Source organism: Mchenga conophoros, linkage group LG11 (assembly GCF_057382185.1).
Source record: "Mchenga conophoros isolate Kocher_MC1m ecotype Shallow Benthic linkage group LG11, M_conophoros_male_GT1.1, whole genome shotgun sequence".
NCBI lineage: Eukaryota > Metazoa > Chordata > Actinopteri > Cichliformes > Cichlidae > Mchenga > Mchenga conophoros.
Window position 1 is genome coordinate 35,045,497 of NC_140536.1, and position 22,208 is coordinate 35,067,704.

Below are 22,208 nucleotides of genomic sequence, written 5' to 3' on the forward strand. Positions count from 1 at the left end.
GGTTCAATGCAAAGATACACATAACTGCTAATTAGCACTAGATTAGGGAGACCAATAAAAAAACAGAATTTAACAATTCAAAACTGAAGCACAAGCTTCTTTGCAGGCATCTCATGTCATTTTCCACACAATTCTATTAAAGTGCTCTACAAGGCAACAACACCAGGAATACAGAGAAGTCCAGTTCAGTGACTCTCATTGGTGGAGCTGACACCAACAGGGTATAACTGTCTGTGTCAGGATAGCTGTCAAACCAGTAGCCACCCCCACTCGTTTCAGAGTTGGTCTGCAGGGAAAAATCTAAAGAGGCTCAAATAGTTTTGTGTAGCAGGCTGTAAACATGCTTTTTAATGTAAGGTTGGGAATTTTGATTCATCTTTATATGAAGTTTTGTACTGATTGATTGAATACCTATTAGATTAAAGAGGTAATGTTATTACTTTGCATCCGTAAACTTATAGGACTTGTGATGAACACATTTAGTAAGCAATGCTGCAACAGTGACAAAGAAATGAGAAATGAATTATGCAACGTTTTCACCATAGGCTGTGTTTTTGTACAAGACTACAAGAAGTTATGTGATGTTTGCCTTAATCATGCCATCTCACACTTTTGAAACTGGGCGTTATGAATGAGGGGCAGATTTGACCAAGAACCAAAGGGCACTATGCACACTAGGGCCAAGCAGATGGGTGGATGTTCTGCAAAGGATGATTTTGTTGTATGCTTGTTCTTTTGTTTTGATAATTTAAGGGTCTGCCTACTTACGAATTTAAATTGGTTTGTCATGAGTCAATGGTGCAGGTCAAAGTCAGTTCAAAAATCATATTTAAGAAGCAGAATAAAAATTGTATGTAGAGTTTGTAATCGTCATCTGGGACTATCTAAAGGTCAGAGCCAGTGAAACCTGGAACTTTATGGTTGTTAAGTACAGAGGATGTAACTAAACCAACTTGATTTTTGTGTGCAACAGCTTTATGGGATAACAAGCTATCCCAGAGCCCATGCTTCTTTTGCTGCATGTTGCTAGCTCTTCTCCAACACCAACTCACAGGATGTGCACCCTGAAGCAGGGTTTACATGTATGCATTGCTTCAATCGTCAAGGCTTCACTGCCTTGTTTGGAGGGATGGCTTTGCTGCAATTATCGTCATAGCAACAACATATAAGATATACTATATGTTATCCTTACTTGTTTGTTCAGTTAAATGCTATAAGTGGTGTCAACCGTCATCAGATTACCTAAATTAGGTCCCTTAAAAACGTTTTGCTCTGAGCGAGTGTGTGCGGAGTCTGTCTGCATAAACTGTTTACACAAAGTTTTCAATATCTCCCAAAAATGAATGTGTCTCTATAGCAGCAAATTGGTAATCACTTCCTAAAGCAGAGAGTTGCTTATCATCTGTTTTATTGTAAGTGGGACTGTAATGTAGAGAATACATTAATGCTGCACTGAATAAGATTTGAAACGAGTGACTGGAGAAAAAAAACTCTTCAGTTTTTCTTCCTTTCTTTCTTTTTTTTAGCAAGGTTATAAATCAAGAAGTAGACACAGTGTGCTGGACATTTGGATTAATGCAGGTTTCAGGGCACTTCTTTATGGCCTATATGTTAAAGACTAGAGGCTTCTAGTTATATGTATCTTCATCTGTATGTATTTTTTTTTAAAAAAAACTAAAACCCCAAAAGTGTCAATAATATGCAGGAAAACAAATGATACTTTCAAATGAAATGTATATATTAATGTGGTGCTACTACAGTCATGGAATAATGTGTTTTTGCTGCAAAGTTGGAATAACAGGAGACTTTTCTTCTCTTTCTATTCTGCTAATACTGCCTAAAAGCAGCGTTACACCCCTCCCTTCATATAAATGCCAACATCTTTCAGACTCTACTTCTGTTTATGACACAAGTGCTCTGAAAAATAGAAGTTAAGCCCAACATTAATAAAATTCTGAGCTGAGCCACAGAGGTCAAGTGTTTTCATAAACTGAGTACTCCTTGTGACAAGCGAGCTGCATTTAATTTGTAGAATTGTCCCTGTTATTTGTCAAAACTGTCCTCCCAAAATGAGAGATGAGACCGTCAGCCAATTCAGCAACTGCAGAGACGTTACTTACCAGAGGTGTGGACTCGAGTCACATGACTTGGACTCGAGTCAGACTCGAGTCATTAATTTTATGACTTTAGACTTGACTTGAAAAAATGTTCTAAGACTTGTGACTTGACTTGGACTTTTACACCAATGACATGGGACTTGAATTGGACTTGAACCGGTTTACTTGAAAAGACTTGATATTTTACCCCAAATATAAAATTTAACATGCATATTATATGGAGATTGAAAATGTGACGTCATTCACGGGTAGAACCGCAAAGGATTCTGGGAACTCGTGGCAAGCGGTACTAGCGCACGCAGGCTTTCAATTAAAATCAGTCACACAGCGATAAAAAGAAACACAAAAATGTCAAGAAGCTGTTGTATTATTAACTGCAATAGCTGGTCGCATGACAGCCACGGGAAGCCGACGGGTAAAGAGATCGGTTGTTATCGGATTACGTCGTTGAAGAGAAATTGTTCGAGCCATGTTTCCGAAGTAACAAAGAGGCGACTGGATTGCAGCCATTCAAAGATCAAATATAACGTCCTAGAACACTCCAGCTCACAGGTTAGTCTGCTCCAAGCATTTACACAAAGGTCAGTCTGCTGTTGTAGTTAATGCGTCATTTTTCTTAACATAATTGGTGATATAGGTTACAAGCAAGTCTGGCGCTGAACAGAAATTGTCGCGCTATGCTCCTTTATTTATTGTGCATAAATAGTAAATTGTCCTGACACAATATTGCGTTTCGCTTCTGTTATTATGGTACATTGACAAAAACATATACTTTTATTCACAGGATAAAACAGGTTTTTGTATCACTAATTGCCCAGTACGATTACAGCATACAATATTATTGTCACTGCTACATTTCTGTGATGCTACCAGAAATTATTTCCACTACTAATTAATTACCGTTGAGCTCAAAGGTTATATTAATAAACGGTTAACGAATGTGTATTTATGAAGACGATTTGTGAGACTGGTAAACTTATGATACGTACGATGGTCTTTCGTTCTACACGGTGCATTTCAAGGTCCTGCACCCATCCGTCGGTAAACTGTACCTGGGCTTGTTGCAGTGACCGGAAGTTACTAAACTTCATGAGTGTATGCACTCACTCCAAGAACCGTATAATTATAAATATGCATATAAATATGCTAAGATGAGATAGCTGACTTCATCTAACTAGCAAATGTTTTCCAGGCTACGTTGGTGATACAGTTTTTTTTAATGTGTATGATATTTTTGTCATGCGATTTTAAAGCTGGTCCTACAACCGCATCCAAGAATAACATGCAGCGTATCTCAGAACTGTCGGTGAAAATTATTCTTGGAGCTAAGTTTAATTGAGCTGCATTTTAAAGAGGTGCAATTTCACAATTTGTGTATATTTTCTAAGTTCACTATTTTGTATGTGTTGAGAAAAACACAGATTTTAAAATTACATGGTCTAATATTTACATTTAGCATATAACTGCAACATTATTTTTTCGTTTGTTTTTTTTAAAGACTCGAAAGGACTTGAAATTCAAAGTTTCAGACTTGTGACTTGACTCAGACTTTTACACCAGTGACTTGAGACTCGACTCTGACTTGCCTGACATTACTTGAGACTTGACTTGAGACTTGAGGATAAAGACTTGAGACTTACTTGAGACTTGCAAAACAATGACTTGGTCCCACCTCTGTTACTTACAGTATGCTTATGTAACAAAGTCCTTTATTGGCCATATAATTATGAGCGATTTTGGTTACAAATGAGAGGTAATTATGGAAGCCTGTTTCTGCCACAAAAAAAAAAAGGATCCACAACTCAAAATTTTGAGTTATTTTCTCAAAATTTCAACTTATTAACTCAAAATTTCGACTTACTTTTCTCAAAAGTTTGAGGTAATAAGTTGAAATTTCGAGTTAGCACTGCCAATCAGTAATCTACGTGGATGACATCATTTCCTTGTTACCGGGAAGCTGAAACCCTCAGGTACAAATGCTACAGCTAAGCTACCGGTATTACATCCAGTCATGAATGCACAGGTTGCTGATTATTTTCAGCGTGGCTTCAAAAGTGATGAAATCCTTGTGTTATTAGCTGAATCACAATCAGGCGTTACTATCAGCAAACGTACTCGCGAAAGCCCCAATTTGTTGCGATCTGGTTTTGAGTGTGCATTCCTCTGCGCCGTTTGCTTCCAGGTAACAAGAAAGTGACCTTATTCACGTAGATTACTGATTGGCAGAGCTAATCTTGAGTTATTAACTCGAAATTTCGAGTTATGGATACTTATTTATTTATTTTTATTTTTTTGTGGCGGAAACGGGCTTCCGTAGGTAATAGTGTTTTGGTATAGTCGTGGCAAAAAGTCTGAATAGATGGATCAACTTATCACATGCATCTAAATTTAATGGCCAATGCAATGTTTTGCATATGTTTTGCCTAATTATTGATAGTGCAAGATAGTTAGCTTTTGGATTAACTCTAGTCCTAGACTATAAACATTTTTCATTTTTCAAGCCAACTCATTTCATTTTCAGGAAACTTGATTTAAGCTCCTAAACATGAAATGTGCCCTGCTGATCCTGTCACTGTTGTGAGGTATATTAAGTAAGGAGATGTTTGCCTAAGCCTAAGCAAAAGAAAATTTTAAAAACACCAGAAAAGTCTTAAACTCTTGGCTTACAGTTGGATGTTAATGTGATTATGCACACTCATCTGCAGATTTTTATTAGTCATCATTCTCCCTCATCTGGAGCAGTATGCTCCATGTGCTTAAAATGTGCTTAGAATGTGTTCTGACCAAGTATGAGATGATTAAGTCCAACAAGAATAAATCCCTTACTGAAGGAAGTCTTGCAGTTTGACTGCTATTTGATCCAGGCAGATATTTGAAGGCCCATTTTTTCAGTGATTAGGGAGAGAGCCATAACTTTAATTTCAGTGATCACTGAGGCATAACAGCTGCACGTAAAGAACCACCAATCAAATCCATCAACAAATCATTTTAGAAGTTTAGTGATTTTTCCCAAAGCTTTTGTCCCCATAATTTATACTCCCTGGGTATTATTTGGTATATCTTTTGTTTCATGCCAAATCCATTTAGTTGGTGAAAGGCCAGTTCGGGACTCATCTACTACAAACCCATGCTGTGTGTTGCAGTATGCTGTTTCATATTGTCTTGCTGAAATAAGCAAGGCTTTCCCTCAAAAAGGCATTGTCTGAATGGAAGCATATCCTGCTCTAAAACCTTACAAACCTGCAATGATGGCGCCTTCCCAGATCTGCAAGCTGCAAGTTCAGTAAGCACTAACCCATATGGAAAAGAAATAGTAAAAACTTATATGTGATTACTCATGAAAGTGGCCACTTTCTCATTACTTTCATATATTGTTTTAGTAAGTATCCAAAACATACAAGTTTCATTATATAATTTTTCAAGGGATCTTATATCTGTTTTCACTCTTATATGCTTTTCATACAAGTTTCACACAAGACAGATACAAACTTTATTTAGATTTATATATATCTTTTCCATGTGGGAATGCAGAGATCAGTCAGAGATGGAAAATACAAGATTTTAGAAAATGTGAAAGCATTTTACAGAAAGCAAAGTTAAATGCAGACTGTGCAAAGCGGAGTCCTTCCATGACAGCACTACTGCAGTGCACAAGTATTTAAAAAGCCTGCACCTTGGAGCTGTGACGTTAACACTGAATAGGTCAGTTTTAGAGAGTTAAGTTAAGCGTTGATACATTGTTTATGTTAATGTTTGTACGGTAATGTTTACGTTAGCTTACCTGTTGGAAACTTCTCTTGCTTGCTAAGTGAACACCAGTTCAGTCTTTGTTAGCTAATGAGCCAAGCCAATAGCAAACCATTAAACAGGAGGGGCTACATTGTCCCCTACTTAATTTTTTTTTCTCACATTAATTTTAGCGTTTATTCTGAATAGTAAACCTCTTCCACCGAAAGTTAGGTAGTTGATCGATGGGTTGGACCAGATCAATAATTAATTATATATATATATATATATATATATATATATAATCAGTTAAACTGAATTCATGAACTTAATCATCTCTAAACTTTGGAAACTTGGAAAATAAAATTATTATTTTGATTTTTATTATTTCATATGTTTCTTGGGTCATTTTTTTATTTGCTGTGGGACAAGACAACAGGGTGATAATTACAGGTGTGCAGACTTAAGCAGGTGAGGTATTGGAGCCTAGAACAGGAGGTTTGCCCACAAGACGCGGAGATTTGAGTTACTCAAATAATCTTTAACTAATCGACTAATCGAAGAAAAATTTGGCAGGTTAGTCAACTATCAAAATAAGCATTCTGGATCATGTTCCTGAGTAGGGCTGCCACGATTAGTCGACTAGTCACGATTACGTCGACTATCAAAATCGTCGACGACTGATTTAATAGTCGACGCGTCGTTTGAAGCTTTGTAAGATCCAAAAGACGCAGAAATAAGTAGCAGGATTTAAGAGTGTAATAACGGACTGAAACAGAAGATGGCAGCACTGCATGTACAAGGATGCCAGCTGCCGTTAAACCCCGAAGAAGAAGAAGCTGTGTCCCAGAATTCATAGCGCGGCCCAGCTCAGTTTCCAACAATGGCGGCAGCTAGTTCGTTTTAATATTACTCTTATTATTCTTTCTGGGTCACAAAATAAACGTTTAACATATTTTCAGGCGAGAATGTAGCTGTGTAAACCTCAAATATCTGCTCAGTTTATCAGGACACCACATATTTTCAAAAGCGCTCCGACGTTTTCGGAGACGTCTGTTACCCACTAGCTCGATAGCTAGCCGGGGGCTAGGCTAACTAGAGCCGTGAGAGCACCGGACTCCCGGCAAATAGTTTTCAAACCCACCGCCGTCTTTCGCTCCTCAGGTTAAACGTGATATATAAGTCACTTAGATAACTTAAAAATGTTATTGTTTTGCCTTTTTTTTTTTTTTTTTTTTTTTTTAGTATTTTATTTGTTCCTGAGTAAATCAGTTTGGCTGAGATTAAAGTTATAGTTTTTACACAGCTGAATAAACGTCAAGCAGACAGCTGATTATCAGAAGTGTGAGATGCTGTTATAGTTTAGATAGCAAGGAGTTTATTAAACTTCACCGAAACAATCTGCAAATTTCATTAAAATTTAATAAACTATCATCCTGTCTTTATTTTTAGTTAGCACAGACCTTAAACACTTAAAGCTGTAAGCTAATGATAGTTATATAAGAGCAGATGCTGCTGGTGCAATAAGCTGTACGTTTTACGTCCAATGGATGATGATCTGATTAGTCGACTAATCGCCAAAATAATCGGTGACTAGTCGACTATCAAAATAATCGTTTGTGGCAGCCCTATTCCTGAGTCCATGCTGTGATTTCAAAGACAGGATTATGCCTTTTTTTAATGCAGTGCCGCCTGAGGGCCTGAAGAAAAAATACTGATTTCTGGCCTTGTCCCTTCTGTACAGAGATTTCTTCAGATTCCCTGAATCCATTGATATTATGTACTTTAGATGATGAAATATTCAAAGTTTTTGAAATTTTTATGTTGAGGAAAATTGTTCTGAAATTGTTCTACAACGTGTAGTGTTTGCAGAGTGGTGGTCTTCTGTGCTGCCTCTCTGAGATGCATGTTACTGACCTGTTGCCAGTTAACCTAATTAATTATAAAAAGCTGCTCCAGCTCTTTCTTTGTAGTAACACTTACTTTTTTGAGATGTGTTGCTACCATGTTTTCAGTGAAATAGTAAAATGTCTCAAAATTTCATATGCTTTTGCAAACCATTGCATTCTGTTTTTATTTACTTTTTACCCAAAAATCACAATTTTGGGTTGTGCATTGCTTTACAATGGCCCAAAACTTGAACATTTAGCACTGGGAGTCAGTGCAGATGACAATCCACTTGTCACCACTGTTGTTTGTTGGCTTGTGAGTGTTGATGATTCCACAGCAGAGCTGTGAGGCGCAGCTTTGGAGACAAACATAATTTGGACTCGTTCCTTCAAACTCTTTGTCACAAATTGTTCGGTCATCATTTAGGAACATCTGTTAGCCTTGATTAACGAACGATCTTTCCCTCTTCTGGTTCTCTGTTGTTATGTGTAGCTCCACCCACAGTGAAAGTCAGGAAAGATACAGAAAATAAAACCAGTCTTCTTTTTTTTAAATCCCAAAACTTCCAAACAGTAGACACAGCTCTCTTTTCTTCATCTTCCATCTGTTTTCACTGTGTTTCAGTGTGGCAAAAAACCCTCCAGCTGTTAACAGACTGTTACCCAGCATGCAGTTTGGTGATGGTAATTTTGGTAATTTTGCAAATGTGCAGTTATTACTGTTAGAAATACTTTTTGTTTCACAGATTTTGTGTGCCGTGATGTTTTGTACTGTTTAAAAAAACTTGTGAATAATAAATGTTTATCTTGCAATAATTTTTTTTGCACCAGTTGACTCAAAGTACAAGTGAGAAGGGTGTATATTCACAAATTGTATTATAATATGATATCTCCATAATGTATCAAAACTAGCTGAAAAGTGTCCACATAAGTTAAAATTGGTGTACCGCCCTGCACTAACAAAATACTTGTGTGAACCAAACCAAACGCTCTGCAGCCTCTCAGACAGTGATATTGCTATTTGATCAGTCTTTTTATTTTTCATCTTTTAATTTTGTATCCGACTTCATCAGACTTCATGAATTGACAATTTTTCCTTGTTTGATGTGGTATATTGCGAATTACATATTGTTTGGTTTTGAGGGTTTTGTCAGCTAATCATGCAATAAGTCACAGACTAATTCATTATTACAATAATTGTCACTTGCAGCTGTTCCCATCACCCTCAAAAACACTGTAGACCAAGGTATGTGACACCTCAGCGAATCGATCCTGACACTGCTGACTGCAGGACTCTAAAAATCACATGCATCGTACACACATAGTGTAGCTGTACCCATTTGGTAATTTTGAAAGCAGAGTGGACATTGTCAGCGAGGTCAGCGTTTGCAGAGAAACGCTGCTGTGTCCCTGCTGCTTCTGTATAAGGGATCAAAATCTGACTCTGTGCCTCTGTCACTCTCCATCTGCACACATGTAGCTCTTTTCAGCTTTAGGATTGAACAGCCACTGCAGGTTTTCATCAGCGCTGCAAGCGACCAACTGATCCAAATATAGTAATTGCAGGGACCGAACCCATTGCGGTGCTAGTGCCTTCCTTTACCCACTGGCCTCTTGATGACAGCGTTTATACATTAAATTATGTAATGAGGGTCCCACATGTAGCTGCTGTACATTCTACTCTAAGTACAGAAGAGACTGCCTTGCATTTGTAGTCACAGTTCATGGATCAAAAGCAAACAGGGAGCCAACCAGCTTTCTATCATAACAAAAGCAAACATACAAAAAGCCCTGAGCGTTTCAGCGCTATTAAGACACCCACTCCCTCTCCAGCCTCCATCTCTGGCTCTTGTGCTCCCTCCCTCTCTCCATCCAACCCCCCCTTCCTTAGTGCAACTCTCAGCCCTCCCTCCCTCCCTCTCTTGTTACCGCTCCCCCAGATGCATTTCCTCCATTTCGCTCTTTTCCTTTTTCCCTCTGTTCGCCTCTCTCTCTTTCTGTCATCCTCTCTTCACTCCATATAGTCTTGCTCTTGCGCTGTCCCTGCTACTCCTACACGAACACTTACCACTACCACCCACACACACACACACACTCACAGTTCCTTTTCCTTTTTTTAAAAAAAAAAACCAACCTCTTACTCATGTGTGTCTACATCCCTCCCTCCCACTCTTTTAACTCTGTCTCTCTCACTTCTCTCAGAGGGTCTAAGCTGGAAGCGATTGCCACCCACACATTCCCTCTTCAGCTTTCAGCTTGACATCAGATTTACATTCACAATGAACAAGCGCAGCATTTCTCATGTTGCCTAGCACATGGCTTACATGTGAACCAACGAGCTGGATTTTTCAGCAAGTGAACATTCGTGCCTGTGCCGCACTGAACTGTACGTGATTCGTATGGTGTTGTGATCTCTGTACACACACTGATCTAAATCCACTAGTCAATTGATATGAAATATTATGTTGAGTGTTTTTTCTGATACACTATGGATGATTGATATATGATGATCAAAAAACGCTGAACACTTTTCTGATTTTTGTATCTATTATTAAAGGATTCATATTTTCGCAAAGAAAGGGAGCTGAAGAGATCACTACCAGTCTCACGTCTGGACAACATCTATGGAGCACAAGCTGGCCGTGGGGAGAAACCACTTGCCTGACTCTGCCCAAAAATACAGTGGGGCAAAAAAGTATTTAGTCAGCCACCGATTGTGCAAGTTCCCCCACTTAAAATGATGACAGAGGTCAGTAATTTGCACCAGAGGTACACTTCAACTGTGAGAGACAGAATGTGAAAAAAAAATCCATGAATCCACATGGTAGGATTTGTAAAGAATTTATTCGTAAATCAGGGTGGAAAATAAGTATTTGGTCACCTCAAACAAGGAAAATCTCTGGCTCTCACAGACCTGTAACGTCTTCTGTAAGAAGCTTTTCTGTCCCCCACTCGTTACCTGTATGAATGGCACCTGTTTGAACTCATCATCTGTATAAAAGACACCTGTCCACAGCCTCAAACAGTCAGACTCCAAACTCCGCCATGGCCAAGACCAAAGAGCTTTCGAAGGACAGCAGGAAAAGTATTGTAGACCTGCACCAGACTGGGAAGAGTGAATCTACAATAGGCAAGCAGCTTGGTGTGAAAAAATCAACTGTGGGAGCAATCATCAGAAAATGGAAGACATACAAGACCACTGATAATCTCCCTCGATCTGGGGCTCCACGCAAGATCTCATCCCGTGGGGTCAAAATGATCATGAGAACGGTGAGCAAAGATCCCAGAACCACACGGGGGGACCTGGTGAATGACCTGCAGAGAGCTGGGACCAAAGTAACAAAGGTCACCATCAGTAACACACTACAACGGCAGGGAATCAAATCCCGCAGTGCCAGACATGTTCCGCTGCTGAAGCCAGTGCATGTCCAGGCCCGTCTGAAGTTTGCCAGAGAGCACATGGATGATACAGCAGAGGATTGGGAGAATGTCATGTGGTCAGATGAAACCAAAGTAGAACTTTTTGGTATAAACTCAACTCGTCGTGTTTGGAGGAAGAAGAATACTGAGTTGCATCCCAAGAACACCATACCTACTGTGAAGCATGGGGGTGGAAACATCATGCTATGGGGCTGTTTTTCTGCCAAGGGGACAGGACGACTGATCCGTGTTAAGGACAGAATGAATGGGACCATGTATCGTGAGATTTTGAGCCAAAACCTCCTTCCATCAGTGAGAACTTTGAAGATGAAACGAGGCTGGGTCTTCCAACATGACAATGATCCAAAACACACCGCCTGGGCAACAAAGGAGTGGCTCCATAAGAAGCATTTGAAAGTCCTGGAGTGGCCTAGCCAGTCTCCAGACCTCAACCCCATAGAAAATCTGTGGCGGGAGTTGAAAGTCCGTGTTGCTCGGCGACAGCCCCAAAACATCACTGCTCTCGAGAAGATCTGCATGGAGGAATGGGCCAAAATACCAGCTACTGTGTGTGCAAACCTGGTAAAGACCTATAGTAAACGTTTGACCTCTGTTATTGCCAACAAAGGTTATGTTACAAAGTATTGAGTTGTATTTTTGTTATTGACCAAATACTTATTTTCCACCCTGATTTACGAATAAATTCTTTACAAATCCTACCATGTGGATTCATGGATTTTTTTTTCACATTCTGTCTCTCACAGTTGAAGTGTACCTCTGGTGCAAATTACTGACCTCTGTCATCATTTTAGGTGGGGGAACCTGCACAATCGGTGGCTGACTAAATACATTTTTGCCCCACTGTATGTCCAAAGCTCATTAACGCAGCGTAATGTACTCTCGGTGAGAGAAATGTGGTTTTAAAGTGAGCTGCATTGTAACTAGGGCCGCTGGATTATGGTAGAAATCATAATCATGATTATTTTAACACTATTACTCATTGACTTCATGCATTTTAAAACTTCTTAAATCGCATATATTTGTATTTGGCAATGGCACTTGAGGCTGGCCCCAGTAGTGAGTCAGTCCCCATAGACTCCCATGTTAAAAATTTTACAGTAAAAACATGTTTGTTTTTTGCACTAAGCTGTATTCTTTTTTAAGAACTTTACAGCTAATTACTGCTTCATAACAAGTGTGAAAGGCGGTGAACCCCTCCATATATTATGTTAAATTTAAAATGTGTATTATTTATTCATGTTAGTTGTATTAAAGCTTGAGGTTTTGCATGACTGAGCCACAATGAGGGAAAGTTGGGTGTAATTAGAGGTTAAAAATAACCATTAGCTATCTGCTTACTGCAGGGGTCACATTTGTTAATTTTAATTACTGAAGTGGACCGCTCAGATGTTCTAGTGATGTTGGTGTTCATTTTTGATCACTCCCAATTTATTCATTTGAAAAACTATATGATTTGTTGTTTAGTTAATTCAAGGGATGGTGACCTTAACAATACAGCCGAGAAAAAAACAATTCTCACCATCCTGTAAAATATATTAGGACCTTAGGTGACTCTTATATGTAATGTTGATTTGTTAAGTAATACTTATGTCTAATAATTCTTCTTTAAATAATGATAACATAAAAATAATATTGAAACAACAATTACCAGTCCTACAATAAATGGTGATCTGTCCAGGATGTACCCTTTCCTATGTCTGCTAAGTTAGGCTCCAGTCCAGCTGTTACATTGAATTTGATAAATGGAAGAAATGGAATAGATGAAATTATATAACGTAAGTAAACGAAAAATGTTTACTTAATTTTAAAACATATCTAATAACATGTACAGACTTATTTTGAAACAGAAAACCTATAGATGTATGAAGGCCGGATCTACCTTTGAGTCCTGTGTTTGTGCAAATGAAACAAATTAAAAGTGAAAGTACTGTCACGCTCAAATGTACTCTGTAACTTTTTAAAATTGGATGCCATAGCTAGTGGGACTTTGGACTAACCGCACACACGATCTACCCTCTGCTAATGGCGTTCATCATAGTTAAGATTAAGGCACCAATTTATGGATGTAAGTTAGATTAAGAGTTTTTCTTTAATTTAGGCTAGGCTGCACAGTTTTACAGTCTATCTCTCCCTTGGTGGAAAGATGATAACTTCACCTTCTGGTCACTCTTGGCTCCCAAAAAAACCCCCAAAATAGCAGCAGCCAAATGCTAACCTTGAAACTTCAAAATAGTAGTGAACAAGTAAGGGGTTACCGTGTTGTCTATGTCCATCTTTTTTATACAGTCTGTAGTCTGACATCTATATATTTTACACTCGAGAGCTCATTTTGTAGCAAGCAGCATATTGATACACGGTAGACTTATTAATCATCATTTTGTGAACTTACTGGCAGATGAAGAGTGATTACAAAACTTTCATCTTTGTTGTTCTTCTTTTTTTCTGTTGCATTTAAAAAAAAATAGATGTAAGCTCTTTCAATATTGTGTGATTCATTCCACAAAAGGTAAGGTGTTCCATTTTTATTTTCATCATGTATTAGAGTACTAATGAATCTGGCCTACCATTCAAAACCAAGATTTCAGCCCAGTAATAGTTAGAGTGGGAAACTTTGAACAATGTTATTTATGCACACGGATGATTTATTGAGCAGCTAAATAACAGAGACAGGCACATCTAACAACAGCCTCATGACCCCCAGCTAGACCCCCCAGTGACATGACGATGCCTGAGCCAGCCTGCTTTTTTAAAGCCTGCTTTTCAAGCCTTTACATTATCTTTCAACAACAGTTACATAATAGCATTTTAAAATAGACCAACAAGCAAATCAAAACAGTTCTCCAGATTTCTTCACGCTTTCCATTTCAAGGCTGCTCTTAATCAAACAGCACATTGCATTAATCATGAGTGATTCCAGAACTAATGAAGCTTTTGAGTGATTTTCCAGGCTGCTTAATACAGTATTTGCTATGTACGTATGGATTTGTGTGTGTGTGTGTGTGTGTGTGTGTGTGTGTGTGTGTGTACGTTTTTGTGTTTTGTGTGGCTGTAATATCCAAACACCTCCTCAGTTCTCAGCTTTTGCTGTAGAGTACTGTATGTCTGAAACTAAAATGTAAGGTACTTCAGGAAAAAATAACGTTGCCTTGGCAACAAAACACAGAGCTTTCATTGGGATTGAAAACAGAGTGACAAATGGTGAGAAACAGATTTAAATGGACCTATCCAGACTTTTTTCATCCACACCGATGCTTTTTGTTAATACTCTGTGCTGAATAGCTTTGATAAATTTAGACAGCTGATAAGGTGAAAATGCAAGTGTGCTAATCAGAATCAGAATCAGAATACTTTATTGATCCCTGGGGGAAATTTTTTTTTGTTACAGTGCTCCATTTTAAACCAACATTAAGACAAGACAGACAATACACTAACTAAGAATAGTACAATATATACATATATATACATACATACATACATACATACATACATACATAAGTCACTCATAAATAAATAGTTGGAAAAGAAACATGTGTAGTTGTAGCAGCAAACAGTGTGTTAAATGGATGCGTTGTACAGGGAGATGGCCACAGGCAGGAATGATTTCCTGTGTCGTTCAGTGGTGCTTTTCGGTAATCTCAGTCTCTCACTGAACGTGCTCCTGTGACTGACCAGCATGTCATGGAGTGGGTGGGAGGTGTTATCCAACATTGTCTTTATCTTGGACAGCATCCGCCTCTCCGACACCACCTTGAGGGAGTCCAGCTCCATCCCCACAACATTGCTGGCCTTACGGATTAGTTTATTAAGTCTGTTGGCATCTGCGACCCTCAGCCTGCTCCCCCAGCATGCAACAGCATAGAGGATCGCACTGGCCACAACAGACTCATAGAAAATCCTCAGCATTTTCTGGCAGATGTTGAAGGACCTCAGTCGCCTCAAAAAATAGAGACGACTCTGGCCCTTCCTGTAAAGTGCTGTGGTGTTTTTAGCCCAGTCCAGTTTATTGTCAATGTGTACTCCAAGGTATTTATAGTCCTCCACAATGTCAACACTGACCCCCTGAATTGAAACAGGGGTCAAGTGTTTCCTGGTCTTCCTGAAGTCCACGATCAGTTCCTTGGTCTTTGCCACGTTGAGCTGCAGATGATTCTGCTCACACCACGTGACAAAGGAGTCGACCACAGCCCGGTACTCTGTCTCATCATCCCTGCTGATGCATCCAACCACCGCAGAGTCATCAGAAAACTTCTGAAGATGGCATGTCTCTGTGCAGTGGCTGAAGTCTGTGGTGTAGAGGGTGAAGAGGAAGGGGGAGAGGACAGTCCCCTGTGGTGCCCCTGTGTTGCTGATCACCTTGTCAGACACACACTGTGGGAGACGTACATATTGTGGTCTTCCTGTCAGGTAATCAACAATCCAGGACACCAGAGAAGCATCCACCTGCATCGCTGCTAACTTATCACCCAGGAGGGTCGGCCTGATGCTGTTGAAAGCACTGGAAAAGTCAAAAAACATGACCCTCACAGTGCTCGCCGGCTGGTCCAGATGGGTGTAGACACGATTGAGCAGGTAGATGATGGCGTCCTCAGTTCCGAGACGAGGCTGATAAGCGAACTGAAGGGGATCCAGGTGTGGTCTTACTATGGGTCGCAGCTGGTCCAGGATGAGCCTTTCCAGGGTCTTCATGATGTGGGAGGTCAATGCCACGGGCCTGTAATCCTGGGGGCCACTGGGACGTGGCGTCTTTGGTACAGGGACGAGGCATGATGTCTTCCACATCACCGGGACCCTCTGCAGACTCAGACTCAGCATAAACAGTTTATGAAAGACTCCACACAGCTGGGGGGCACAGGTCTTGAGGACAAGGGGACTCACTCCGTCTGGTCCAGCAGACTTGCCTGAGTGAAGTCTCCTCATTTGCATCTCAAAATATATAATATGACAGGAAAGACGATGACCAGGCCACCTGTTTTGGTTTTAAATTAATCACTGCTTAATACGCTCTGCTAACCTCTCCCATCTCACATCCTTCCTCATCATTTGCATAAAGTCTGTGGATCGATTTATATACGGACTCTAAATGAGTCTTTGCATGCACCGCCACCTACATTTCTCCACTCCGTGCATGCTGAAAGTAAAAAAAGGGTCAGTGAGAGTGTATTCTTTTTGAGAAGTGAATTTTGGTCTGTATTCAGGTTGGAGAGGACAATTTCCAAAATGAAAAATCTCTTTGCACCCCTTCTCACCAAATGATAGATAATGTAGCATTTGGAGTAAATCCTGAGCTATGTAAAAATATAGGAGGTATCCAAATATGCAACTTCTGCAATGTACAGCAGGTCATACTTTTCCTCAGAATTGCTTCCTTGGACTGTACCACCTACGGATGCACAAACTGCAAATACCAGGGACATGTAGTTGTTCTTGTCCTATGGTCTTTTCTGCTGGGACTGTGGTCGAGCATGTGAACAAATATGATGTAAATCTGTAACTATTAGTGCCAGTATTAATGTTTAGCTCCCTTGAGAATTTTATTTGGTAATAACTTGTAAATCACACTTGCTAAGTAGCACCAAATAGGACTACCTACTGTCTTCAAGTTGTGTTGAGATGGAGTGGAGAACAGAAACTGTAGATAAAAGATGGAAACTTGAAGTCATCCATTGGTTTGTGAACTGAGGCTTCAATCTAAGCATTGATCATTAGAGTTTATTAAACCTAAATAAGTAAATGAATAAACTAGATGTGAAAAGAATCATTAGTTAACTGAAATTTTAAAAAAATAAACCTTTAACAATAAGAAATGTAATCTGGTACTGTACCTGATGAAGTTTTGGTACTAATGTTTTTTGAGACTTGGAATGTTTGCACATATGCGAGCCAACTGTATTTACAAAGTATTTCGTTTTTATTGTAATTTCTATTCTGTCTTAAATATGTCCCTGATAAATAACCTCAATATTACAATAATTAAAAAGGCTATATCTAAAGTATGAAACCACAACCCTATCAGGGAAATGGTTCTTTAAATCATTGATCAGTTCTAAAGGTTGTTTTCTTCTATTTGCAGCCCTGCTGACTACAGTGAAGAATGCAGGTCTAAGGCATTCTAATTTTCAGAGCTGGAAGCTACTGATGTCTGTTAAACGCAATGTTTGGGACATTAATGGAGATGACTGACTTGTTTGACTAGTGAATGTAGTAGAGTAGAGATGTAGCATTGTATGATACAGTAGATATAGCCTCTTCTACATAACCACGCATTACAGGTTGTACACTATTTCACGTGTTGTTCCATCTAATTCGTTTACGTTCCTTTTGCCCGCTTTGTGTGGTTTAAATCAAAAGCAATCCCAGATTGACTGGCATATACATGCACACCTGCAAATGCCACCATGTAACATATCACCCAGTCAGCTAGTAATTTGCATGTTCTGTCCACGTTTGCGTGGGTAGCCTCCGGGTGCTCCAGCTTCCTCCGACAGTCCAAAGACATGCAGTTTGTGGGGTTAGGTTAACTGGTGATTCTAAATTCCTCGTAGGTGTGAATGTGAGTCCAGATGTGTGCTCCAAACACATAAAAGAGGACTCGAGTGAATAAAAGTTCTGGTGGTGATTTTTCTAAGGTATTTGACAAACTATGCATCATTTGAAAGCACAAAACATTGTGCTTCAGGCATGCTGAACTTTTTAAAGGCCACAGATATAATAACATTTTGTATATAACAAAGTGATTTTTCTTACCCTTTTTTGGCATCTTTATGTGCACATACCAGTTAAGAACACAATACTTGAAAGCTTTTAGTTCTTTGTGAAAGTTCAAAGCCATTTTCCAAACTTTTACCAGCAGAATATACACTAATGTCGACATGGGGACATCAGCACCCACTGCGCGTTTTATTTCTTTTCTTCTTTTTTGTTGTATAGACATATACTGATAAAATAATAAGACACAATTAGTATCTAAAAACAAAACAATTAGAATAGCATTTCGTGCTAAAATCCATCATACAGGTGTTTATCTTTCTTCCACTGCTGACACTGCCCCCACGCCATCTGTGGTAGTGCGATCATGTGCCCAAAGTAAATGAACTGTTATTTGTGAAAAAATCACAATATTTATAAGAAATTTCACAGCACTCTGCTCTGCAATTCTGTAAAAAAGCAATTTGGGATGTTTGCATGAAGATGCTGCAAGAGTCCTCTAACAGAAGGCCAAAGATTTACAAATGTACTGAAGTTGTTGATTTAAAAAAAAAAGATATACAATTTAATAATCTATTTTGTAAGTTCCATGTTTTTAACAGTATTATCATAAAATTATTAAACATCAGTAATAAATGACAAGACAATTTTGTCTTTTGTCAATCCCACCATGAAATATTGTCCTCTTACAGTGGATTGTTGTTTCTGTGGGTTAACATTTTCTTTGTAATGCACAGAGAAACTGCACACTCAAGCTTTCATGCTGCATAACTGTGAGGATTGAATACATCGGGTCAAGTTTCTAGATCATCTCCCCTCTAGCATCAGCTAGTTTGCTTATGCTGGTTGCTTAGCTATTAACTTATTGCAAGTTGGACTCTTGGTATTTGGAGAGCAGGCTTGCTGGCAGACATACATGTATGTGTGCTAATGTGATTACCACCATTTGTAGTGTATAGTGTCCTGCTACATGAACAAGCAGGACTTTAAAACTGGCTACTTATACCCTCTCTAAGGCATTGTGTTGCAGACTGGGGCATCTTTAAATTGCAGTCATGATTTATATACTGTGTACTATAAGTCAGCTGTAATCTGCCCTCTGTGACCAATTCTGCAAATTACAAGAAAGGGATTAGTATTCCCCCTTCAGATTTTTTCTGTATATGTGTATAAATAAGAATAAAAGCAGACAGAGTGCTCACACTGGGGAAAGCCTGGAAAAAGATCATGTTTTGGAGGTCAAACTGTATTTAAATCGCAACACTGCTCCGGAGTCTCTTTGGACATAGAAAGTAAATGCTTGCATGGCACATGGGATTCTTGCTCAGCAGTTTCTAATATAATGAGAAGTGCTCCAAGTGAGATCTTTTTTTAATAATAAAAAGCAAGGTATTTCATATCTTATTACCGCTTTAAACTTGTCAAGTGGTTATGTTTTTTTTGTTTTTGTTTTTTTTGCTTTTGTTAAACTTTTTGAGCATGTAACAAAACAAAGATTTAGATCTAGTTTAGAGTTTAAGATGTGAAATCACAGCATCGTAGTTAACGTAAAAAAATAGGGACAAGTCTCAGTAGTAGCTCGGTAAAAAGGTCTTATCATACCAGAGAGCCTTAGTCACATATGCCTGCAAGACACACCAGGCATCAAGAGATGAAATGGTCTCACATATGGTCTAAACAATAAACTGACATGGTCATCGTGTCATCATTCATTTGTTGCATACTTTTTTGAAGCCTTTACTCTGGCATTTTGACTGCCATCATTGTGTTTGTTGGTTTGTTTGTTTTTGAATATGGACATAAGAATATTTAGACAGACTGTACGGTTGGTTAATTTCATTAATAAGATGGCTCATAAATTTTGGTTAGACTTCTGTGGTATATTACACGCACAAAAAAGAAAACCTGACAAGTACAGCTAGTTAATAATAACAATGGCTGTCACAAGCGGTAACTTTGAGAAAAGATAAAAACCAACATGAACCATGTGTTTGTGCGCATGTTTTTGTGCTGTCCTCAGTCATATACTGGCTCACTGATTTTGCAGAGATTAACCCAAACTTAGAATCCCATTTTTACAGTGTCTATTAATACAAATTAACACTGAACAAGTGAAATGGCAGCCACCCATCAGTTAATTTTAACAGTTTTTATTTCTCTGCTCATTTTTGCTTAAAGTTGTTTAATTTTACACGGCGATTGGGTTGCCTTTGTAGCCTTTGAAGTGGCCATTTCTGGAACGGATTTTTGCACTTCTACATTGGCATCATTTTTGGTTGTTCGGTTTGCTTTGCTAACACCAATCGCTACCGGAGCTGAGAGTAACTCTGGACTGTGATTTCATCAGCTTTTTCTCACTCAGTTTTGCAGTTAGCTAATTGTTATAAAATAAGACTGCATATGTGAGAGTTTTATCCCGTTGCATGTACTGTGACGTTGATCTGTGCACAGTGATCCAGTAAAAAGATAAAAAGGTGCATTTGATCCAGCTGACAAAACAAGATTAGACTTGATGTTTTTCCACTGATGATCCACATCACTGGTTAGGACGGCAGCAGTAAGCACAAGACATAAACTTTAGAACATAGAAAACTGGTGTTCTCATGGGTTAAAATGACAGCTGCAGCTACCAAAAGCAGACAAAGACTTCTGCCCTGAATAAAACCCTTCAGTGGAGGATGTAATAAAACACATGCTCTGTGTGGCTCCAAACTGGCACCAAAAGGACAAAATGTCTTAAAACACACACACACAGACACACACTTTAAGGGTTATGATAGTACACCAACTCACAGGCTGCTTGTTTTTGTGATCTCACTGTCTAAACCCACAGAAACAGTCCAAACTTTGTTTTTGCTGTCATAATACTGCTGCCAGTTGAATCCTAAATCACCATTCTCTTATTTGCACAGTCTGCTCCTCCTGGTTACACTAATTAGTTTGGGAAAAGATAAATTCCGAATTGGATCAATAAGCTGCCTGTTCTACGATCTTTTAATTGCGTTTGGCGCAGTCGTGATACATAAATGTTGATAGTATAACTTGCAGATTTACAGGGCATCACCCCTGATAATTTCCAATAATTAACACCTCTTGCAGAGTAACAAACACCTAAGAAACTGTGAGTGATACTGAGAGAGAGCCATGGCTCCTTCACAAGATAGCTGAAGAACTCTTTCCAAGTTCATGAACTCATTCAGTATCTCGAAAGCTAAAGTAGATCACGTCCTGGAATAGTTTCAGTATCTTTAAATTCATCAAGGAGAACCAGATACCAAAAAACTTTACTTTCTTTCATTCATTTTAGTCTCCGTAAAAGCTCCAGTTTCATTTTATTCAGTTGAAAAAAGGTTTGCTGTTATATAACCATCAAAATAACTTTTTATATAATTATGATCAGCTGTCAAAAGTGTCACATTTTATTGTAGATTTTTCTCTTCTTCTGTGACAGATTTAGGACTCCTCCACTTGCCTGTCATCCAGCCTACAGGTGGTAAATTTTGAAGGTGTACATTTTGGGGGGAAAGGGATCTTGGTGCGTTTTCCGACAAACTCCGTGATGGTCATTTATTTTTCCCACCTTGTGTGGGTAGGAGAACACTGCAGGCAGAAAGAGGGGCAGGCTCACAGTGAAAGGATTGCCATTTGGACAGGTAAATGACAGAGAATGAGAGCAGAGGGCCGATGAGGATAAAAGAGGAATCCAGATAAAGGTAAGTATGAAGAAAATGGAGGGCATCTACATGATGCACATATCTGAAGGGGAGGGAACAAGAGGGTGCAAGGAGGTGAAAGAAAGAGAGAAAGATCAAGGGCTGAGGAGAGGTAGCAGGGTAAATGCACTATTTGAATTATGTAAAATAGCTGCGTGGGAGAGAGGAGGCGTGTGTGTGTGTCTGAGTGTGACAGAAGAGGCTGAGAGAAGGAGAAAGCAAGGAAAGAGCACAGATACTAGCATGATCAATGTGAAAAGATGTGAGATGGGCTGAAATACAGGAAAACAATACCAGAAATTTCAACACATATAACCAATTTATTACCAGTATCACATTCATCACATTTAGCGTGTTGCAGGTCTTTTCAGAGGGCCGTGCTGAAAGTAAAGGGAAAAACTGGACAAAGAATGTCTGATTAAAACAGGATTAAAGTAGGCTTTCATAGGCATCTTCCTGATGAGTTTTTGGCATAGTAAAAGTGATGATTTAAGCAGGTTTGGTATGGTGATCCTTTTCTAAGAATGATGAAACATGGTAGCTTGTGGTAACTACATATTTACCGTGGCTCTGGATTTTATTAAAATTTTTTCAGCCATCTCAGTGGTTTGGCTCTG

At 39.0% G+C, this 22,208-nt stretch overlaps 1 protein-coding gene across 8 annotated transcripts in view; it reads left to right on the forward strand.

Moving 5' to 3' along the window:
• Positions 1-22,208, forward strand: part of syngap1b (synaptic Ras GTPase activating protein 1b) — a 182,950-nt gene that overhangs the window by 104,576 nt on the left and 56,166 nt on the right. The gene's annotated exons all lie outside the window — the stretch shown is intronic.